The sequence below is a fragment of the Bombina bombina genome, chromosome 6 (assembly GCF_027579735.1).
Source record: "Bombina bombina isolate aBomBom1 chromosome 6, aBomBom1.pri, whole genome shotgun sequence".
NCBI lineage: Eukaryota > Metazoa > Chordata > Amphibia > Anura > Bombinatoridae > Bombina > Bombina bombina.
The window spans coordinates 693716083-693740823 of NC_069504.1; the positions used below are offsets into that span (position 1 = coordinate 693716083).

The window sequence follows — 24741 nt, forward strand, 5'->3', positions numbered from 1 at the left end:
TTGAGCTGTGCAGTGCTAACAAGCAGTTTTCTCTCACCGCTTACTCACCTACAGCGCTAGTATTACGGGTTTTTACAAACCCGGCGTTAAAAGGCAAGAAGGGAGCGTTGAGCAAAATTTTGATCCATACCGCACTCCAATACCAGCGCTGCTTAAGTCAGCGGTGAGCTGGTCGTACGTGCTCATGCACGATTTCCCCATAGGATTCAACGGGGAGAGCAGGCTGAGAAAAAGTCTAACACCGGGCAAAAAGCAGCGTAAAACTCAGTAACGCAGACCCATTGATTCCTATGGGGAAATAAAAGTTATGTCTACACCTAACACCCTAACATGAACCCGAGTCTAAATACCCCTAATCTTATACTTATTAACCCCTAATCTGACACCCCCGACATCGCCGACGCCTACATTATATTTATGAACCCCTAATCTGCTGCCCCAACATCGCCGCCACCTACATTATATTTATTAACCACTAATCTGCCGCCCCCAATGTCGCCGCAACCTACCTACATTTATTAACCCCTAATCTGCTGCCCCCAACATCTCCGCCACTATAATAAACATATTAACCCCTAAACCGCCGCACTCCCACCTCGCAAACATTAGTTAAATATTATTAACCCCTAATCTGCCGTCCCTGACATCGTCGCCACCTAGGATTTTTTCTACCTTAATTCCGATTGGCTGCTAGAATTCTATCAGTCAATCGGAATCTAAGGGACGCCATCTTGGATGACATCACTTTAAGGAACCTTAATTCGTCGGGTAGTAGTCGGATGAAGAAGATGCTCCATGTCGGATGTCTTGAAGAAGGACCCGTTCCGCGTCGGATGGATGAAGATAGAAGATGCCGTCTGGATGAAGACTTCTGCCCATCTGGAGGACCACTTCACCCGGCTTAAATGAAGACTTCTCCCGGCTTTGCTGAGAACTTCGGCCCAGTTGGATGAAGACTTCTGCCGCTTCCTTGAGGATGGATGTCCGGTCTTTAGAACTGTAAATCGATCTTCAGGGGGTTAGTGTTAGTTTTTTTTAAGGGTGTATTGGGTGGGTTTTATTTTTAGGTTAGGGTTTGGGCCTGCAAAAAAGCTAACTGCCCTTTTAAGGGCAATGCCCATCCAAGTGCCCTTTTCAGGGCAATGGGGAGCTTAGGTTTTTTTTTTAGATAGTATTTTATTTGGGGGGTTGGTTGTGTGGGTGGTGGGTTTTACTGTTGGGGGGGTTGTTTGTATTTTTTTTACAGGTAAAAGAGCTGATTACTTTGGGGCTATTGCTACTTTAGTTTAGGCTAGGATTTTTTTTTATTTTGGGGGGGCTTTTTTTAATTTTGATAGGGCTATTAGATTAGGTGTAATTAGTTTAAATATCTTGTAATTTGTTTATTATTTTCTGTATTTCAGTGGGGGAGGGTTTTGTACTTTAGCTAATTTAATTTAATTTATTTAATTGTTGTTAATTTAGTTAATTTACTTAATTATAGTGTAGTGTTAGGTGTTATCGTAACTTAGGTTAGGTTTCATTTTTCAGGTACTTTTGTATTTATTTTAGCTAGGTAGTTATTAAATAGTTAAAACTATTTAATAACTATTCTACCTAGTTAAAATAAATACAAACTTGCCTGTAAAATAAAAATAAACCCTAAGATAGTTACAATGTAACTATTAGTTATATTGTAGCTAGCTTAGGGTTTATTTTATATGTAAGTATTTAGTTTTAAATAGGAATAATTAACGCCTAGATTTAGAGTTCTGCGTTAGCCATCAAAAGCAGCGTTTTTTACCGCCCGCTGGTATTTAGAGTCAGTCAGGAAAGGGTCTAACGCTTACTTTCCAGCCGCGACTTTTCCATACCGCAGATCCACTTACGCCAATTGCGTAACCTATCTTTTCAATGGGATCTTCCTAACGCCGGTATTTAGAGTCTTGGCTGAAGTGAGTGTTAGAACTCTAACGACAAAACTCCAGCCGCAGAAAAAAGTCAGGAGTTAAGAGCTTTCTGGGCTAACGCCGGTTCATAAAGCTCTTAACTACTGTGCTCTAAAGTACACTAACACCCATAAACTACCTATGTACCCCTAAACCGAGGTCCCCCCACATCGCCGCCACTCTAATAAAAATGTTTAACCCCTAATCTGCCGACCGCACACCGCCGCCACATACATTACCCCTATGTACCCCTAACATCGCCGACACCTACATAATATTTATTAACCCCTAATCTGCCCCCCCAACGTCGCCGCTACCTACCTACACTTATTAACCCCTAATCTGCCGACCGGACCTCACCGCTACTCTAATAAATGTATTACCCCCTAAAGCTAAGTCTAACCCTAACACCCCCCTAAATTAAATATAATTTTAATCTAACTAAATAAATTATTTCTTATTAAATAAATTAATCCTATTTAAAGCTAAATATTTACCTGTAAAATAAACCCTAATATAGCTACAATATAATGAATAATTATATTGTAGCTATTTTAGGATTTATATTTATTTTACAGGCAACTTTATATTTATTTTAACTAGGTACAATAGCTATTAAATAGTTATTAACTATTTAATAGCTACCTAGTTAAAATAAGTACAAAATTACCTGTAAAATAAATCCTAACCTAAGTTACAATTAAACCTAACACTACACTAGCAATAAATAAATTAAATAAATTAACTACAATTACCTACAATGAAATCAACTAAACTAAATTACAAAAAAAAACAAACACTAAATTACAAAAAAAAAAGATTACAAGAATTTTAAACTAATTACACCTACTCTAAGCCCCCTAAAAAAATAACAAAGCCCCCCAAAATAAAAAAATGCCCTACCCTATTCTAAAATAAAAAGTTAACAGCTCTATTACCTTACCAGCCCTTAAAAGAGCCTTTTGCGGGGCATGTCCCAAAGAAATCAGCTCTTTTGTCTGAAAAAAAAACATACAATACCCCCCAACATTACAACCCACCACCCACATACCCCTAATCTAACCCAAACCCCCTTTAAAAAACCTAACACTAATCCCCTGAAGATCTCCCTACCTTGTCTTCACCCAGCCGGGTATCACCGATCCGTCCAGAAGAGGGTCCGAAGTCTTCATCCTATCAGGCCAGAAGAGGTCCTCCAGAGGGTCCAAAGTCTTCATCCTATCCGGCCAGAAGAGGTCCTCCAGAGGGTCAGAAGTCTTCATCCAGGCGGCATCTTCTATCTTCTTCCATACGGAGTGGAGCGGGTCCATCTTGAAGCAGCCGACACGGAGCCATCCTTCCTCACCGACGGACTAACGACGAATGAAGGTTCCTTTAAATGATGTCATCCAAGATGGCGTCCCTCAAATTCCGATTGGCTGATAGGATTCTATCAGCCAATCGGAATTAAGGTAGGAAAAATCAAGTTCAATCCGATTCCGTTCCGATCAGCCAATAGAATGCGAGCTCAATCTGATTGGCTGATTGGATCTTCTGGCCGGATAGGATGAAGACTTCGGACCCTCTGGAAGACCTCTTCTGGCCGGATAGGATGAAGACTTCGGACCCTCTTCTGGACGGATTGGTGATACCCGGCTGGGTGAAGACAAGGTAGGGAGATCTTCAGGGGCTTAGTGTTAGATTTTTAAAGGGGGGTTTGGGTTAGATTAGGGGTATGTGGGTGGTGGGTTGTAATGTTGGGGGGCTATTGTATGTTTTTTTTTCAGGCAAAAGAGCTGATTTCTTTGGGGCATGCCCTGCAAAAGGCCCTTTTAAGGGCTGGTAAGGTAATAGAGCTGTTAACTTTTTATTTTAGAATAGGGTAGGGCATTTTTTTATTTTGGGGGGCTTTGTTATTTTTTAGGGGGCTTAGAGTAGGTGTAATTAGTTTAAAATTCTTGTAATCTTTTTTTTTTGTAATTTAGTGTTTGTTTTTTTTGTAATTTAGTTTAGTTGATTTAATTGTAGGTAATTGTAGTTAATTTATTTAATGTATTTATTGCTAGTGTAGTGTTAGGTTTAATTGTAACTTAGGTTAGGATTTATTTTACAGGTAATTTGTTAATTATTTTAACTAGGTAGCTATCAAATAGTTAATAACTATTTAATAGCTATTGTACCTAGATAAAATAAATACAAAGTTGCCTGTAAAATAAATATAAATCCTAAAATAGCTACACTATAATTATTCGTTATATTGTAGCTATATTAGGGTTTATTTTACAGGTAAGTATTTAGCTTTAAATAGGATTAATTTATTTAATAAGAAATAATTTATTTAGTTAGATTAAAATTATATTTAATTTAGGGGGGTGTTAGGGTTAGGGTTAGACTTAGCTTTAGGGGTTAATACATTTATTAGAGTAGCGGCGAGGTCCGGTCAGCAGATTAGGGGTTAATACTTGAAGTTAGGTGTCAGCGATGTTAGGGAGGGCAGATTAGGGGTTAATACTATTTATTATAGGGTTTGCGAGGCGGGAGTGAGGCGGTTTAGGGGTTAATACATTTATTAGAGTAGCGGCGAGGTCCGGTCCGCAGATTAGGGATTAATAAGTGTAGGTAAGGTAGCCGCGACATTTGGGGGGGCAGATTAGTGGTTAATAAATATAATATAGGGGTCAGCGGTGTTAGGGGCAGCAGATTAGGGGTACATAGGTATAATGTAGGTTGCGGCGGTGTCCAGAGCAGCAGATTAGGGGTTAATAATAATATGCAGGGGTCAGCGATAGCGGGCGACAGATTAGGGGTTAATAAGTGTAAGGTTAGGGGTGTTTAGACTCAGGGTTCATGTTAGGTGCAGACTTAGGAAGTGTTTCCCCATAGGAAACAATGGGGCTGCGTTAGGAGCTGAACGCTGCTTTTTGCAAGTGTTAGGTTTTTTTGCAACTCAAACTGCCCCATTGTTTCCTATGGGGGAATCGTGCACGAACACGTTTTTCCAGCTGGCCGCTACCGTAAGCAACGCTGGTATTGAGAGTTGAAGTGGCGGTAAATATGCCTCTACGCTCCCTTTTTGGAGGAGCCCTTCAGAGAACTCTAAATACCAGCGTTATTTAAAAGGTGCGGGGGGAAAAAAACACGCGTAGCTAACGCACCCCTTTGGCCGCAAAACTCTAAATCTAGCCATTAGTTAATGATAGGAATTTTTAGTTAGATTTTTTTTAATTATATTTAAGTTAGGGGGTGTTAGGGTTAGGGTTAGACTTTGGTTTAGGGGTTAATACATTTAGTATAGTGGCAATGACGTTAGAGGCAGCAGATTATTGGTTAATAAGTGAAGGTAGGTGGCGGCGATGTTAGGGACGGCAGATTAGGGGTTAATAATATTTAACTAATGTTTGCGAGGCGGGAGTTTGGCGGTTTAGGGGTTAATATGTTTATTATAGTGGCGTCGACGTTGGGGGCAGCAGATTATGGGTTAATAAGTGTAGGTAGGTTGCGGCGACATTGGGGGCAGCAGATTAGGGGTTAATAAATATAATGTAGGTGTCGGCGATGTTGGGGGCAGCAGATTAGGGGTTCATAAATATAATGTAGGTGGTGGGGGTGTCTGGAGCGGCAGATTAAGGGTTAAAAATTACATTTTAGTGTTTGTGATGTGGGAGGGCCTCGGTTTAGGGGTTAATAGGTAGTTTATGGGTGTTAGTGTATGTAGGATTTATATTTATTTTACAGGTAACTTTGTATTTATTTTAACTAGGTACAATAGCTATTAAATAGTTATTAAATATTTGATAGCTACCTAGTTAAAATAATTACCAACTTACCTGTAAAATAAATCCTAACCTAAGTTACAATTAAACCTAACACTACACTAGCAATAAATAAATTAAATAAATTAACTACAATTACCTACAATTAAATCCACTAAACTAAATTACAAAAAAAAAAACACTAAATTACAAAAAAAAAAAGATTACAAGAATTTTAAACTAATTACACCTACTCTAAGCCCCCTAAAAAGATAACAAAACCCCGCAAAATAAAAAAAATGCCCTACCATTTTCTAATATAAAAAGTTAACAGCTCTATTACCTTACCAGCCCTTAAAAGGGCCTTTTGTGGGGCATGTCCCAAAGAAATCAGCTCTTTTGCCTGAAAAAAAACCATACAATACCCCCCAACATTACAACCCACCACCCACATACCCCTAATCTAACCCAAACCCCCCTTAAAAAACCTAACACTAAGCCCCTGAAGATCTCCCTACCTTGTCTTCACCCAGCCGGGTATCACCGATCCGTCCAGAAGAGGGTCCGAAGTCTTCATCCTATCAGGCCAGAAGAGGTCCTCCAGAGGGTCCAAAGTCTTCATCCTATCCGGCCAGAAGAGGTCCTCCAGAGGGTCAGAAGTCTTCATCCAGGCGGCATCTTCTATCTTCTTCCATACGGAGCGGAGCGGGTCCATCTTGAAGCAGCCGACGCGGAGCCATCCTTCCTTACCGACGGACTAACGGCGAATGAAGGTTCCTTTAAATGATGTCATCCAAGATGGCGTTCCTCAAATTCCGATTGGCTGATAGGATTCTATCAGCCAATCGGAATTAAGGTAGGAAAAATCTGATTGGCTGATTGAATCAGCCAATCAGATTCAAGTTCAATCCGATTGGCTGATTGGATTGGATTGGCTGTTCCGATCAGCCAATAGAATGCGAGCTCAATCTGACTGGCTGATTGGATCTTCTGGCCGGATAGGATGAAGACTTCGGACCCTCTTCTGGATGGATTGGTGATACCTGGCTGGGTGAAGACAAGGTAAGGAGATCTTCAGGGGCTTAGTGTTAGGTTTTTAAAGGGGGGTTTGGTTAGATTAGGGGTATGTGGGTGGTGGGTTGTAATGTTGGGGGGGTATTGTATGTTTTTTTTTTTCAGGCAAAAGAGCTGATTTCTTTGGGGCATGCCCTGCAAAAGGCCCTTTTAAGGGCTGGTAAGGTAATAGAGCTGTTAACTTTTTATTTTAGAATAGGGTAGGGCATTTTTTTATTTTGGGGTGCTTTGTTATTTTTTAGGGGGCTTAGAGTAGGTGTAATTAGTTTAAAATTCTTGTAATCTTTTTTTTTTTGTAATTTAGTGTTTGTTTTTTTTGTAATTTAGTTTAGTTGATTTAATTGTAGGTAATTGTAGTTAATTTATTTAATTTATTTATTGCTAGTGTAGTGTTAGGTTTAATTGTAACTTAGGTTAGGATTTATTTTACAGGTAATTTGGTCATTATTTTAACTAGGTAGCTATCAAATAGTTAATAACTATTTAATAGCTATTGTACCTAGTTAAAATAAATACAAAGTTGCCTGTAAAATAAATATAAATCCTAAAATAGCTACAATATAATTATTCGTTATATTGTAGCTATATTAGGGTTTATTTTACAGGTAAGGTTAGGGGTGTTTAGACTCAGGGTTCATGTTAGGGTGTTAGGTGCAGACTTGGGAAGTGTTTCCCCATAGGAAACAATGGGGCTGCGTTAGGAGCTGAACGCTGCTTTTTTGCAACTCAAACTGCCCCATTGTTTCCTATGGGGCAATCGTGCACGAACACGTTTTTCCAGCTGGCCGCTACCGTAAGCAACGCTGGTATTGAGAGTTGAAGTGGCGGTAAATATGCCTCTACGCTCCCTTTTTGGAGCCTAACGCAGCCCTTCAGAGAACTCTAAATACCAGCGTTATTTAAAAGGTGCAGGGGAAAAAAAACATGCGTAGCTAACGCACCCCTTTGGCCGCAAAACTCTAAATCTAGCCATTAGTTAATGATAGGAATTTTTAGTTAGATTTATTTTAATTATATTTAAGTTAGGGGGTGTTAGGGTTAGGGTTAGACTTAGGTTTAGGGGTTAATACATTTAGTATAGTGGCGACGACATTGGAGGCAGCAGATTATGGGTTAATAAGTGTAGGTAGGTGGCGGCGATGTTAGGGACAGCAGATTAGGGGTTAATAATATTTAACTAATGTTTATTATAGTGGCATCGACGTTGGGGGTGGCAGATTAGGGGTTAATAAGTGTAGGTAGGTTGCGGCAACATTGGGGCAGCAGATTAAGGGTTAATAAATATAATGTAGGTGTTGGCGATGTTGGGGGCAGCAGATTAGGGGTTCATAAATATAATGTAGGTGGTGGCGGTGTCCGGAGCGGCAGATTAGGGGTTAAAAATTAAATTTTAGTGTTTGCGATGTGGGAGGGCCTCGGTTTAGGGGTTAATAGGTAGTTTATGGTTGTTAGTGTACTTTTTAGCACTTTAGTTATGAGTTTTATGTTACGGCGTTGTACCATAAAACTCTTAACTACTGACTTTAGAATGCGTTAGGACACTTGACGGGGTAGGGTGTACCGCTCACTTCTTGGCCTCCCAGGACAAACTCGTAATACCGGCGCTATGAAAGTCCCATAGAAAAAAGACTTTACGAAGATTACGTAAGTCGTTTTGCGGTAAGGCCAAAGAAGTATGCGGTGACCCTAAACCTGCAAGCGGGCGTAAAAAAAACAGCGTTAGGACCTGTTAATGCTGCTCATTTACCCTAACGCACAACTCGTAATCTAGCCGTATCTTTTTAAACAATAAATAAATCAAGTAGACCGTCCCTTTAAAGTACATTACAAAGTTTTACTGCATATAATTAACACATTTTACAGGGAATTAGGAATTTTTGGTACTGTGTATAAAATCAGACTAATAGAGAGGTGTCTGTGCAATTTGGTCTAATATGTATAAAGTATGGACCTGATGTTGATATAGAAACATAGAAACATAGAAACATAGATATTGACGGCAGATAAGAGCCATAGGCCCAGCAAGTCTGCCCGACCTTACCTAACAGTATAAACTTATCTAGTTCGTAGGATAGCCCTATGCTTGTCCCATGCATTTTTAAAGTCCCCCACAGTGTTTGTTGCTACTACCTCTTGAGGAAGTTTATTCCATAAATCAATCACTCTTTCTGTAAAGAAGTGCTTCCTCAAATTACTTCTGAATCTACTACCCTTTAGCTTGAGCTCATGACCCCTTGTTCTTGAATTTTCCATTTTATGTAAAATACCCACAGCCTCAGTTTTACTAAACCCTTTAATGTACTTGAAAGTTGCTATCATATCACCTCTTTCCCTTCTCTCCTCTAAGCTATACATATTTAGGTCATTGAGCCTATCCTGGTAAGTTTTATTTTTTAGACCATGTACCATTTTGGTAGCCCTCCTTTGCACAGATTCAAGTTTGTTAATATCCTTCTGAAGATATGGTCTCCAGAACTGCACACAATACTCAAGATGAGGCCTAACTAATGATCTATAAAGTGGCATAAGAACCTTACTATTTCTGCTGCAAATACCTCTACCAATACATCCAAGCATTCTGCTAGCCTTACTCGCTGCATTACTACATTGTTTACTAAGTTTTAAATCATCTGAAATAATAATTCCCAAGTCCTGTTCCTCGTCTGTAACAGTCAGTAAAGTGTCATTGAGTCTGTAATTAACATTTGGATTTTTCTTCCCTAAATGCATTATTTTACACTTTGCTGTGTTAAACTTTAGACCCCAGTCATTTGTCCAATCCTCCAATTGTTGTATATCACCTCAAGAGTGAAAGTGCTTTATACAAATGTGTCCTGCAAAACAATTTTCTGGCTGCAGAACAATGTCTGACATGAAATTGTTCTGGTTCATTGTGCACATTTGGCTAAGGCGCTTAATTATTTTGAGGGCTGTTATCAGATTTTCTCCATAGCAGCTTTGTGTTTCTTGCCGTGCTATTTTACAAAAAGTGGAAGCTGACTCACTTAGTAAAACCTGCTCAAAAATAAAATGAGCAGTAAAAAACATGAGGCAAGGCCCTTTTGTTTAGGCTTATGCACAAGTGCTGCTGAACTGACTATAGGAATGCTCTATAATGCAATTATATCCACCCTGTCAGATAACTAGTTAAATGTATTAACAGAAAACTTTTATGTTTCCATCCATTTCTGTTGAAGGAGTTATTAGTCCCCTGTTTTGGAAATGAAGTGCTCTGTAGTGCACAAGGTTACCTTTACATAGACAACTTATTCCATTGCATTTTTTTTACTTTGATTGGAGTAGCCGTGTTAGTCCAGAGATTTAGATATCAAAATAACAAGAGTATTGCATTGAGCAATGATACTTTTTTATTGGACTAACTATACATTTATAAGATGACAAGCTTCCGAAAGCTTGTCATCTTATAAATGTATAGTTAGTCCAATAAAAAAGTATCATTGCTCAATGCAATCCTCTTGTTATTTTGATACCATTTTTTTACTGAAAGACATACCACTTCCCCCTCGCCCTGAACATTTTGCTTAGCTAAGCAATCAGCATGCCAAAAACACAAAGGAAACAGACAGTTTCTCGTACACCAGCCATTGGATGGGATAACAGCCTCAGTTAACAGCACCCGGACAACCAAGTGAGTTTTACATCAGATTACATGTTGTTTGTAATACATTTTAATTAGTATTGCAGAATTAAATAGGACATCAAAAACGGAGAATAGTAAATTAATTTGCGCTGAGCAGGGATGTCCTTACAATTTAGCCCACTAGTTGTATAATGAGTGTAAGGGAAAAAATATATTAAAAATATGCGAAATATTAATTTGTTATGAAATATTAGGTTCAGTATTAATAGGACGTTCTTGTGTAAAAATAAAATGTATTATTTAACCCCTTCACTAGCATTTTTGCTATCACTCTATTTAAACAGAAATGGAGCATTGTTATTTTTTTTATTTACCTGTCAAAACTATATATATATATATATATTTATTTATTTTTTAAGTACACAACCCAAGGTATTGATCTAAGTCCATTTTAGTACATTATATGCACCATTTCCCTACCAAATGGGATCACATAAAAAAAAATTGTTAACTTTTTCACAAACTTTGGGTTTCTCACTATAATTATTTACATACCGCTTGTGCAATCATGGCACAAATGGATGTAAATGCTTCCCTGGGATCTCCTTTGTTCAGAGATAGCAGACATACTGTATATGGCTTTGCCATTGCTTTTTGTTAATTAGAAGGCTGTTAATTGCAGCTGCGCACCACATTTCTATTATTCCCCGCAGTAAGTGGGGTTAATTAGGTAGCTTGTAAGGTAAATGTTAGCTTTAGTGTAGAGATTACCCTTCCACCTGATACTTCCCACCCCCTGATCCCTCCGAAACATCTCTCTTCCCTCACCCCCCACTGATCACCCCCATCTTAGGTACTGGCAGAAAGTATTGTTTTATGTCCCTTTAAACTTGGTGGCCAGGCAGATTTTCACTATGTCTCCAAAACACAAGTCTCTATACTACATAAACCTAATGAAATTATGGCCTATCTTATTATTTATTAGTTCCTTCTCCCCTCCATTTCCAGTGTGGTACAACAAAGTTTTGTAATATAAGTGACTGTTTTGAGAATATGGATGACTGGGCCAGAGACTGTCCTGTCATATATAAAACTATAACCGTTCCATGGGACAGGTCTCTAAATTGACAATCATAGTCTATTCCTTGTAGGCTCTTTACAGCAACTTGTTTCTTTCATTTTATTTCTACCATCTCCAATGTGAATTACCACTCCTTCCTCTATTTATGTCAATTTGGGATCACCCAAACTCTGAAAGATCTATCACCTCTTGTGAAAACAGTTGGCACATAGCCAAATCTCTCTTTTCTGCTGGAAGCTATAACATAAGTAGCATATGCAGAGCTGACAGACTGGTACAAAGTTGTTTTTCCTGACTATATGACTGATATACTAATAATAGTATTATTATCCATAAATTATAGCATTAGAAAATTATAGATAAGAAATTACTAGGTTATTTACTCCTATTCAATAAGTGGCGTGCCTGATGCCTCAGGTAATGCTAAACCCGATTGTCTGACACTTGAGAAAATAAGTCAATAACAGAGTAAGGGTGAAGTAGCATTACATTCTCTGGTACCCATAGGCAAATAGCTACTCAACCACATTCAAACATTTCTAATTCTAAATAAGAAGGCTGTATGCTCAGATTGTAGCCTTTTATAAGCTTTACTGGACAGACATGTTTTTAGAACTTTTTTTGAGTGAAAATGTCTAAGAAAGGATCCATCTCTAATCTTATGGATTTAATATACACAATTTCTGTAGCATAATGATGTAATGTTTTTTTTAAAAATAAACTGGAATAGTAGGCTACATCCTAATTTCTCAACCTGTGGTACGTGTACTCCTGGGGGTACTTGGGGCATTGGCAAGGGGTACTCCAGGGATTTGCATTCATTATTTTTTCCTGATGCAGCTACAGTAAATATGAATATCAAAGGGAGCTCTGTTTCTCATTTCTACTTCAAGCACTCGTAACAGGGCAGAGTGTATTTCCCTGCCAAGGTTGAACCACTGCTAAATCATTGATTCACCTCAAATTAGTAAAACTTTAGATTCTGGTTTGTTAGTGACATATGAGGGCTGGAAATAAGCTTCACTGATCTGTACAGAGAAAGTGTATTACTGTGACCAAGTGTGAAATAGGTCAAGTGCATCCTACTAAAGTGTGCCGCAGTTAAACAAGACAGATAAAGTATGAAAAGGGTATTAAAAATAAAAAGAGGGTACCATAAATATCACTTTCCTTATCATGCAGAAAATTGTTTATTTTCCTCTTTTTTAAAGTAAGAAGCACAGTAAATACATATAATTATTTATATCAATGGACTATATATCTGTGTTGATTATTCTCTGTGGTAATATTGCCAAATATTAAATTCCGGAAAACATAAAACAAATATCAGATTCAAATATATTTACTTAAATGGACACTAAACCCAATTTTTTTTTTTCTTTAATGATTCAGACAGATCATGCAATTTTAAGCAACTTTCTAATTTACTCCTATTATCAATTTTTCTTCGTTCTCTTGCTATCTTTATTTAAAAAGCAGGAATGTAAAGCTTAAGAGACGGACCATTTTTTATTGAGAACCTGGGTTATGCTTGCTTATTGGTTTGCTAAATGTAGCCACCAATAAGCAAGCACTAACCAGGGTGCTGAACCTAAAAGGGGCTGGCTCCTAAGCTTTCAATTCCTGCTTTTTAAATAAAGATAGCAAGAGAGCGAAGCAAAATTGATAATAGGAGTAAATTAGAAAGTTGCTTAAAATTGCATGCTCTATCTGAATCATTAAAGAAAAAATGTGGGTTTAGTATGCCTCTTAATTAACATATGAAACAAGCTTGTGAAATCAAGTGATGCTGCTGCACACGATTTCCATTTTTCTCACGTAAAAGATCAATAATATTTGTGCTACAGTTGGGGTACATAGAAAATGAATGCCTTTAGGGGTATTTACTACAAAAAGCATAGCAATTATTTAATCTAATTTTATATTCAATTATCTAGATTGCAAAATACTAACATATTAGTTTCCTTTTGTAAAACACGCATTAAAGTATAACTACGGAACACATATATAGTTACTGCTAACAGATTTGTTTAGCTTGGTTATATGATCTTTCATTTAGTCCTGTTTTACTTAAAGGGACAGTCTACACCAGAATATTTATTGCTTTAAAAGATAAATAATCCCTTCATTACCCATTCCCTAGTTTTGCATAATCAACACAGTTATATTAATACACTTTTTACCTCTGTGATTATCTTGTAACTAACCCTCTGCAAACTGCCCCTTATTTCAGTTCTTTTGACAGACTTGCATTTTAGCCAATCAGTGCGGGCTCCTATGCGTGAGCATAGTGTTATCTATATGAAACACATGATCAAACACCCTCTAGTGGTGAAAAACTGTCAAAATGCCCTGAGCTAAGAGGCGACCTTCAAAGGCTTAGAAATTAGCATAGGAACCTCCTAGATTTAGCTTTCAACTAAGAATACCAAGAGAACAAAGCAAAGTTGGTAATAGAAGTAAACTGGAAAATTGCTTAAAAGTACGTGTCCTATCTGAATAATGAGAGTTTGTTTTGGACTAGACTGTCCATTTAAAAAAAAAAAAAGGAAGTTGCCACAAGGTTTAGTCAAGAAAGACCAAATTACGACTTTATATTAAGAAAATATTACAATACACTGGCACTTTAATGGAACCTAATGTACGTAATATAAAAAAATTAAATAAAAGAGAAGTTACCATTGTTGATTTGAATAATTACACCACATTTTTATGAACTCTTTTCTGTTAGACTGTTAAAACCCATTTTGTAATCTAACTTCCACACCAAGATCTAATCAAGTAGCTTCCTCATTACTGTGAGAAACATACAACAATATACAGTTTAAGAAAAAAACCATTTGAGGGCTGCTCCTCCCACGCTGCTTGCACTTGTTGTGTGATGCTTATTACAGGCAGGAAATGTGCAAGAGAACAGCAGCAAGTGAAGGGGACTTCATCTGCTCTGTGGTAATACAGAGGGAAGGCTGAGCTAATAAACCACACTCATAGACCGGGCAAGTTTATATTTGTTTCCTGCATCGCCTTTCCAGTGGTAAGTCAGACAGCTTCGTGTTGCTTCTATTATAAGTTTTGACGTGCACTTTCAAGTATATACATATTCCTAGATTATAATGTTGCAACCAAAGAACTGGGGAAAAAAGACAGATTTCTCTAGAACAGTTACATTTGAATATGTTATGTTGTGTATCACAGTAAGCTGTCTAAACGTATTTACTATGTGCATATATATACTGTATATGTATATATATATATTTGTAAGAAACAGATAGAATAGATAGGTCAAATTTGAAATGTGCATGGGTTCATTTCAATTTGAAATAGAAGCAGTTTTGCTGAATAGTTCCATATAGCAAAACTGCTTCTAGTAAAATACATTATTGTTTTTCTGTGGCATACGCACATATCCCATGAAGGCTGTGCAGTAGTGTTCAAACACCATGCTTGTTAGATATGTGCATGATTGAAAAATTTGTTTCGGTTCGGATCGATTCAGAGTTTTTCGAATTTCATTTCGGATCGATTCGAATTCGGAAAACTTTGAATGAATTCGTTTCAAATTCATTCGGATTCGAAAAAATTCGTCTGGATTCGGTTCGGTTCGGAAATTCGGAATTTCGGTATGTGTGCTGTGTATTAGACTAGTATTATGTACTGTATATTAGGTGTAACCCATAGCAGAGTGATATAACCTAATATACTGTACAATACTAGTGTAATCCATGGCCATCCGAATTTACCGAATAAATCCGAACTAATTCAGATTTATTCAGTAAATTCGGCAGTATTTTAATTCGGAAATTCGTATCGATCCGAATCTCCGAATTGTCCAAATTTCCAAATCGCTCCGAACCAAATTGCACATGACTATTGCTTGTTCAGAGATCTGGGTGTTATGTATTGCTTCTGTGAAAATGTAATTTGTATCATACAAGCTATTGCTGACTCTCTGATGTGGTGTTTAAATACTGATGCAATACGGATCACATCATATGTGCGTATGCCACAAAGAAAACCCAGTAGTAACTTTTACTACAAACAGTTTTGCTAATGGAAGTATATTCCAAAAATGTTCATATTTCAAATTGAAATGTACCCATGCACATGTTGACCTTTCCATCCATTTAAAGGGACAGTCAAGTCAAAATTAAACTTTAATGATTCAGATAGGGCTTGCAATTTTAAGCATCATTCCAAGTCACTTTTGTTATCAAATGTGCTTTGTTCTCTTATTTTTCTTTGCTGAAAGCTAAACCTAGGTAGGCTCATGTGCTAATTTCTAAGCCTTGAAAGCCACCTAAAATCTCTTTAAAAAGAACTGAAATAAGGAGGCAGTCTGTAGAGGCTTAGATACATGGTAATCACAGAGGTAAAAAGTATATTAATGTAACCATTTTGGTTTTGCAATAAAGATATTATCTATCTTTTTAAACAACAACAATTCTAGAATACACTGTCCCTTTAATCACCACTTTCATTTCATTAAGGAGAAGAGCACAGCCTTATTTTGCTTTAATAAAAAAATAAATTATAATTAACGGCTTCAATTAATTAAAGGGGTATGTACAGAGAGTCATTGTGACAAAGTGGGTCAGACAAACTGAAAGAAATTGAGGTGGAGAAATATGCTGAGAGGAGTAATACAGAAAGAAGCACATAAATATGCAGATTCAAAGGAAAAGATACAGAGACCATAAAAGAGAGATTAAAGTGATATTGTACTGTAAAAATGTTTTCCTCTTAATGTGTTCCCAATTACTTGTTACAGTAGTTGTACATATATTGGAAAATTGCTCCTTTAGGTTTTTTGTATTTGAAATAGCTGTTTTTGCTGAATGAAGCATCAATCCATTGTTCTCATCAACTTATCTGCCTCTCTATACATTAAGAGATCCTTCTCTTAACTCTGTCCTAGATTTAGAGTTGGGCGGTAGCCGTGAAAACCAGCGTTAGAGGCTCCTAACACTGGTTTTAGGCTACCGCCGGTATTTGGAGTCAGTCAGGAAAGGGTCTAACGCTCACTTTGCAGCCGTGACTTTTCCATACTGCAGATCCCCTTACGTGAATTGCGTATACTATCTTTTCAATGGGATCTTTCTAACGCCGGTATTTAGAGTCGTGTCTGAAGTGAGCGTTAGAAATCTAACGACAAAACTCCAGCCTCAGAAAAAAGTCAGTAGTTAAGAGCTTTCTGGGCTAACGCCGGTTTATAAAGCTCTTAACTACTGTGCTCTAAAGTACACTAACACCCATAAACTACATATGTACCCCTAAACCGAGGCCCCCCCACATCGCCGCTACTCTATAAAAAATTTTTAACCCCTATTCTTCCGCTCCGTACACTGCCACCAACTACGTTATCCCTATGTACCCCTAATCTGCTGCCCCTAACACCGCCGACCCCTATATTATATTTATTAACCCCTAATCTGCTCCCCACAACGTCGCCTCCACCTGCCTACACTTATTAACCCCTAATCTGCCGAGTGGACCGCACCGCTATTATAATAAAGTTATTAACCCCTAATCCGCCTCACTCCCGCCTCAATAACCCTATAATAAATAGTATTAACCCCTAATCTGCCCTCCCTAACATCGCCAACACCTAACTTCAAGTATTAACCCCTAATCTGCTGATCGGAGCTCACCGCAACTCTAATAAATTTTTTAACCCCTAACCCTAACACCCCCCTAAATTAAATATAATTTTATTCTAACGAAATAAATTAACTCTTATTAAATAACTTATTCCTATTTAAAGCTAAATACTTACCTGTAAAATAAACCCTAATATAGCTACAATATAAATTATAATTATATTGTAGCTATTTTAGGATTAATATTTATTTTACAGGCAACTTTGTATTTATTTTAACCAGGTACAATAGCTATTAAATAGTTAAGAACTATTTAATAGCTAAAATAGTTAAAATAATTACAAAATTACCTGTAAAATAAATCCTAACCTAAGTTACAATTAAACCTAACACTACACTATCAATAAATTAATTAAATACAATACCTACAATTATCTACAATTAAACCTAACACTACACTATCAATAAATTATTTAAATACAATACCTACAAATAACTACAATGAAATAAACTAACTAAAGTAGAAAAAATAAAAAAGAACTAAGTTACAAAAAATAAAAAAATATTTACAAACATTAGAAAAATATTACAACAATTTTAAACTAATTACACCTACTCTAAGCCCCCTAATAAAGTAACAAAGCCCCCCAAAATAAAAAATGCCCTGCCCTATTCTAAATTTAAAAAGTTCAAAGCTCTTTTACCTTACCAGCCCTGAACAGGGCCCTTTGCGGGGCATGCCCCAAAGAATTCAGCTCTTTTGCCTGTAAAAAAACCACATACAATACCCCCCCCAACTTTACAACCCACCACCCACATACCCCTAATCTAACCCAAACCCCCCTTAAATAAACCTAACACTAAGCCCCTGAAGATCTCCCTACCTTGTCTTCACCTCACCGGGTCCCGATCTGTCCAGAAGAGCCTCCGATGTCTTGATCCAAGCCCAAGCGGGGGGCTGAAGAGTGACGTCCATCCTCGGCCAATATCAGCCAATAGAATTCAAACTCAATCTGATTGGCTGATTGGATCAGCCAATCGGATTGAACTTGATTCTGATTGGCTGATTCCATCAGCCAATCAGAATATTCCTACCTTAATTCCGATTGGCTGATAGAATCCTATCAGCCAATCGGAATTCGAGGGACGCCATCTTGGATGACGTCATTTAAAGGAACCGTCATTCGGCGAGTAGGCGTCGGTTGAAGAGGTTGGATCCTCGTCGGTTGGAAAGAAGATGGCTCCGCTCCGCTCCAGAAGAAAGAAGATTGAAGATGCGGCTTGATAGAAGACTTCATCCCGATGATGGACTTCCGACTTCAGCCGATGATGGATTTTTTCAGCCGCCGCTTGGATCCAGACTTCAGCCCGAGGATGGACGTCACTCTTTAGCCCCCCGCTTGGGCTTGGATCAAGACATCGGAGGCTCTTCTGGACAGATCGGGACCCGGTGAGGTGAAGACAAGGTAGGGAGATCTTCAGGGGCTTAGTGTTAGGTTTATTTAAGGGGGGTTTGGGTTAGATTAGGGGTATGTGGGTGGTGGGTTGTAATGTTGGGGGGGGGTATTGTATGTGTTTTTTTTACAGGCAAAAGAGCTGAATTCTTTGGGGCATGCCCTGCAAAGGGCCCTGTTCAGGGCTGGTAAGGTAAAAGAGCTTTGAACTTTTTTAATTTAGAATAGGGTAGGGCATTTTTTATTTTGGGGGGCTTTGTTATTTTATTAGGGGGCTTAGAGTAGGTGTAATTAGTTTAAAATTGTTGTAATATTTTTCTAATGTTTGTAAATATTTTTTTTTTTTTGTAACTTAGTTCTTTTTTATTTTTTGTACTTTAGTTAGTTTATTTCATTGTAGTTATTTGTAGGTATTGTATTTAAATAATTTATTGATAGCGTAGTGTTAGGTTTAATTGTAGATAATTGTAGGTATTGTATTTAATTAATTTATTGATAGTGTAGTGTTAGGTTTAATTGTAACTTAGGTTAGGATTTATTTTACAGGTAATTTTGTAATTATTTTAACTAGGTAACTATTAAATAGTTCTTAACTATTTAATAGCTATTGTACCTGGTTAATATAATTACAAAGTTGCCTGTAAAATAAATATTAATCCTAAAATAGCTACACTATAATTATAATTTATATTGTAGCTATATTAGGGTTTATTTTACAGGTAAGTATTTAGCTTTAAATAGGAATAAGTTATTTAATAAGAGTTAATTTATTTAGTTAGATAAAAATTATATTTAACTTAGGGGGTGTTAGGGTTAGGGTTAGAATTAGCTTTAGGGGTTAATACATTTATTAGAATAGCGGTTAGCTCCAGTCGGCAGATTAGGGGTTAATGTTTGAAGTTAGGTGTCGGCGATGTTAGGGAGGGCAGATTAGGGGTTAATACTATTTATTATCGGGTTATTGAGGCGGGAGTGAGGCAGATTAGGGGTTAATAACTTTTTTATAGTAACGGTGCGGTCCGCTCGGCAGATTAGGGTTTAATAAGTGTAGGCAGGTGGAGGCGACATTGAGGGGGGCAGATTAGGGGTTAATAAATATAATATAGGGGTCGGCGGTGTTAGGAGCAGCAGATTAGGGGTACATAGCTATAATGTAGGTGGCGGTGGTGTACGGAGCGGCAGATTAGGGGTTAAAAATATTATGCAGGTGTCAGCGATAGCGGGGGCGGCAGAATAGGGGTTAATAAGTGTAAGGTTAGGGGTGTTTAGACTCGGGGTACATGTTAGAGTGTTAGGTGCAGACGTAGGAAGTGTTTCCCCATAGAAAACAATGGGGCTGCGTTAAGAGCTGAACGCTGCTTTTTTGCAGGTGTTAGGTTTTTTTTCAGCTCAAACAGCCCCATTGTTTTCTATGGGGATATCGTGCACGAGCACGTTTTTGAAGCTGGCCGCTTCCGTAAGCACCGCTGGTATCTAGAGTTGCAGTGGCGTTAAATTATGCTCTACGCTCCCTTTTTGGAGACTAACGCACTGAAAACCCAGCCATTCTGTGAACTCTAAATACCAGCGGTATTTAAAAGGTGCGTGGGAAAAATAGCACGCGTAGCTAACGCACCCCTTTGGCCGCAGAACTCTAAATTTAGGCGTCTGTCTTTACACTATTGTCAATACTTAGGGGCCGATTCTAACAAATTTGACAGCCTAGACTGATTTTCCAGTCTGACACTCACAGGTGCGGCCTTCGTGGAATTCTATTAAAAAAGAGCTGTCCCTGCGTGTGGCAAGCTGTCTCCCATAGAAATAATGAGAGCTCTCTGCTATGTAAACGTTTGCAATGGAGAACAAAGTACACAGGGAGAACCCGCTGTATGTTTAAATTTTATTACAACTTACGCTGTCTTCAGTACACTGTATCTTAAAATCGCTGTTATTTTCATATGCCTAGGTTTCCTTTCAGAGTAATTAATGTTTAGAGTATTTTGATAAAAACTCACCATTTTTTAATTTGCAAGAAAAAAACGGTGAGATCTGTAGGGAGAAAATGTTTACAGAATTACGCTGATATTTAGGAGACAATTTCATATACGCCCATGTTCAGCCAATTTTACAAAATAATAGCTATTAAGCTTTGTAATTTTTCCTTATAAGTACGAATTTCTATGTGTTTTTTGCATATCCAGCGTACTTAAATTACTATTTATGCTGTGCATATTTAATACAATTTATTCCTGTGTAATTTAAATACATATTTTACGTTTTTGATAAAATACGATTATTGCAAACAATTCTGTTATGATTTTTGATGCACCTTAACAATACCATTTTTTCCTGAGTATTTTTGTGTGAATGGTTCAATAATTCGTTTTGTATGATTTTTATTTTACTATTTTCATTGTGCACGTTTGTAATGTATGCATCTCCTTACCATATAAATATGCAGTATACATCCCTTAGCGAGATGCCCAGTTTTCAGTGTAAAAGTGTCTTTAAAGATTTATATCGGGTAAATAGAAATACTTTATATAGAAAAATAGAGAGAGTAGTTAATACCGCTATAAATTACTTATCGGTGATTCCCTTATATTGTAAAATATATATAAAACTTAGGGAGAAAAAATGAGGGCATCCAATAATACCCTAAATATAGAAGGTAAAAAAACACAGCACACAAGATAAGTGAAAAAAAATCAGTTTTAATAAACTATTAAATACATCCAAACGGCATTCACCCATTTGCGCCTGGTAGCACTGCATAGGGCAATCGTATCACAAACAAATATATATATACATAAATCTATACAGGGGAACCTCTAACAGTACATACACAGTATTTATAACTAGTAACTAGCCTGCATGTGGTCAGATACCAAATAGCCATATAAAATGCAAGCATAAATTGAATTAACTAGTTATAGAGCCAGCTGGACTCCTGCATATGAACGAACAGACAGGGAATTGGACCGCAGTAAAAACTGCACACAAGGTCCCACAGCGTATTAGATACAGACTGTCTCGTTCCCAAAATTGACCGCAGATCAAACTGCACATAAGGTCAGACATATAGTACAGTGGTTGGTATATTTGCACTCATCATTGGGAATTAGTAACTGCAGATTCGGCTGTACATTGAATCGTAAGTATATTGTTTGCGTGGAGCAAGTTGCACTTTTCTTAATGCGTATGTCAGCGTTCACATAGCCTTCAAACCTCTGACACTCTCACTGGGAGTGACCTCAGTATAACAGATCGAGTGGAGGAGTGGCCTCAACTGCCACGTCTTTTCTCATTGGTTACAGACGTCAAAGTCCGTTCCTTATTGGCCCACAAAGTTTACGCTGAGGAAACAGAGTTATCCACACTCAATACAATGTATCGGATCTTACCACAGATGTACCATAAATGTAACTTTATACATTCAACATTCATATATCATGTACAGCGAGTCTTACCACAGATGTAACGTTCTTTGTGACTGCTTGTGCTGCTCACTCTGCTGCGGATAACCACCGTATCACATAGGTCGAGAGTTATATTAGACACAGCAATGTCTTGCTACAGGTGCACAGCAGGCCGTCAAATTTTCAAAGCTGGTCAGCCGTGTATCTGATGGTTCCCACTTCTACGAACCTAGGAGATAGTCGACTTACTCCACAGCTAAAGAAACATAAATGTCAAACACACAAAGTGCCAACGCACGTTTCACCCCCACAATGGATATGTGTCACAGGGGTTCATCAGGGCATATTTGGTCCACTCTGGACATCCTCCTTTTATAGCACCTGAGGCTGTTTAATTAGGATACACCTTCTTGCACTTTCTTAAAGGAACATATCAGCACATATAATAAACTTATTTATGCCACTGCCCTTCTTACATAGTTAAACAAATGGGAGACATCTTATCATTTTTCACATATAACACATAATTCCTGGTGTATTTTGTGATTTTCTATCTCCCAATGTTTGCTGGATATCCACCCTATTAATATGACATTCACCCTGTCGGATAGAACATTCATATATATACCATAAATATACAAATCAAGCTGTGCATTACCTCAAATTCTTATACTGCATCTTACAGGAATCTAGCAAACTCCAATTTGTCATTTAAACCTGCAGGGATTCTAGTCCCTAATCTGTAAATCCATTTGGCTTCTTTTTGAAGCAGTACTCTGTCATTATCACCTCCATGACCATTTGTTATGCCCTTATCAATAACCACAAATTTAAGGGATTCCACTTCTCCATTATGTTTCAAATTAAAATGTCTAGCGACATTGGTATCTCTGGAATATAGAAAATCATCCCTGTGTTCCTGTACCCAGTACTTTATCAATCTCTTTGTTTTATCAACCCAAAAGATAGACTACTCCTTCCGACTTACAATGGAAGAAAAACCTAATGTTATAGATCTTCTGATCAGAAACTGAAAACAGTTTGGTGCTATCCATGTGGACACAGTAAACACAGTGTCCACAAGGAAAACTGCCTTTTATCCCTCTGTCCTTTCTTAACCAATCAGAATTAGAAGGACCTCTCCTAAACTGACTTTTCACCAACATGTCCTTGAGATTTGGAGCTTTCTTAGCTACCATTAATGGGCCTTCTCCTACCACACTTTTGGTTCTTTCATCTAAAGTGAGGATATGCCAGTTTTGTTTCATTAAACTTCTTATTTTTTCCCATTGGTTATTATAGCTAGAGATTAACCTGATCTTACTGTAGTCATTTTTTACTTTCTCTTTATATAATAGGTCATCTCTCGACAGGTTACTTGCTCTCCATAATGATTTTTTAATGCATTTCTTAGAGTATCCCCTCTTTAGGAATCTCTCCCTCATAAGTGAGGCATGATAATCAAATTTCGATAGGGAGGAACAATTCCTCCTGAGGCGAAGGAACTGGCCATACGGAATACCTCTCTTTAGGTGTTCCGGATGTCCACTTCTAGCATGTAGAATATTATTTGTTGCGTTGCTTTTCCTAAAGTTTTCTGTAACAATATAATTACCTTCCTTTCTTAAAGTAAGATCCAAGAAGGCCAACTCTTTGTTATTAACTTAAGAGGTAAGGAGAATATTTTTGTCAATACAATTCAAAGTGGCTACAAATGCTTCAAACTCACACATGGTGCCATCCCAGAAAACCAGGACATCATCCACATATCTTAACCACATTAGTACCTTTTCATCAAAGATGCCACTGTAGGTTTCAAAAATATCAAACAACTCCCATGCCCCCAAATGGAGGCAAGCATATGTGGCACAAACCGCTCCCATTGCTGTCCCCCTTATTTGGCGATATATCTTGCCATCAAAAGTAAAGACATTGTTTTGAGAATAAACTCCAATAAGGAGATTACAAAATCAGTATGGTCCTTATATGAAGGACCCTTTGTCTCAAGGAATTTCCTAATTGCTGAAAGACCTACTTGATGAGGTATTGAGGAATATAAGCGATCCACATCTAGAGATGCTAACAATGTATTCTCATTTACTAAAACTCCATCTAATTTCCTTAATAGATCTGCTGTGTCCTTCACATAGGATGATAAAGTTAACAGGAAGGGACAGAGATCTTTATTCACATAATCGCCAATGTTTTCAGAAATGCTCCCAATCCCCGAGACAATCGGTCTACCCGGGGGGGCATTTCATGTTTTTATGCAATTTTGGGAGCACATAGAAAACAGGCATTATTGGATGCTCTGGGTACAGGAATTGGAACTCTTTTTGAGTGATCACTCCCATACTTCTAGCCTCATTAAGAAGCTTAAATAGGGAGGTTTATTATATGTGCTGATATGTTCCTTTAAGAAAGTGCAAGAAGGTGTATCCTAATTAAACAGCCTCAGGTACTATAAAAGGAGGAGGCCCAGAGTGGACCAAATATGCCCTGACGAGCCCCTGTGACACATATCCATTGTGGGGGTGAAACGTGCATTGGCACTTTGTGTGTTTGACACCTATGTGTCTTTAGCTGTGGAGTAAGTCGACTATCTCCTAGGTTCGTAGAAGTGGGAACCATCAGTTACACGGCTGACCAGTTTTGAAAATTTGATGGCCTGCTGTGTATATCTGCACCTGTAGCAAGACATTGCTGTGTGGAATATAACTCTCGACCTTTTGATACAGTGGTTATCTGCAGCAGAGTGAGCAGCACAAGCAGTCACAAGGAACGGTACATCTGTGGTAAGACTCGCTGTACATGATATATGAATGTTGGATGTATAAAGATACATTTATGGTACATCTGTGGTAAGATCCAATACAT

General features: G+C 37.7%; 1 protein-coding gene across 3 annotated transcripts in view; it reads left to right on the forward strand.

Moving 5' to 3' along the window:
- Positions 1–24741, forward strand: part of LOC128663458 (PH and SEC7 domain-containing protein 4) — a 139436-nt gene that overhangs the window by 4771 nt on the left and 109924 nt on the right. Inside the window, exon 1 of one of the 3 annotated variants that reach the window (XM_053717794.1) lies at positions 14376–14449. The exons of the other annotated variants lie outside the window; for them this stretch is intronic. The gene's annotated coding sequence lies outside the window, so the exon portion shown is untranslated. Of the gene's footprint in view, positions 1–14375; positions 14450–24741 lie in introns of those variants that run through there. 3 annotated transcript variants of the gene reach the window in all.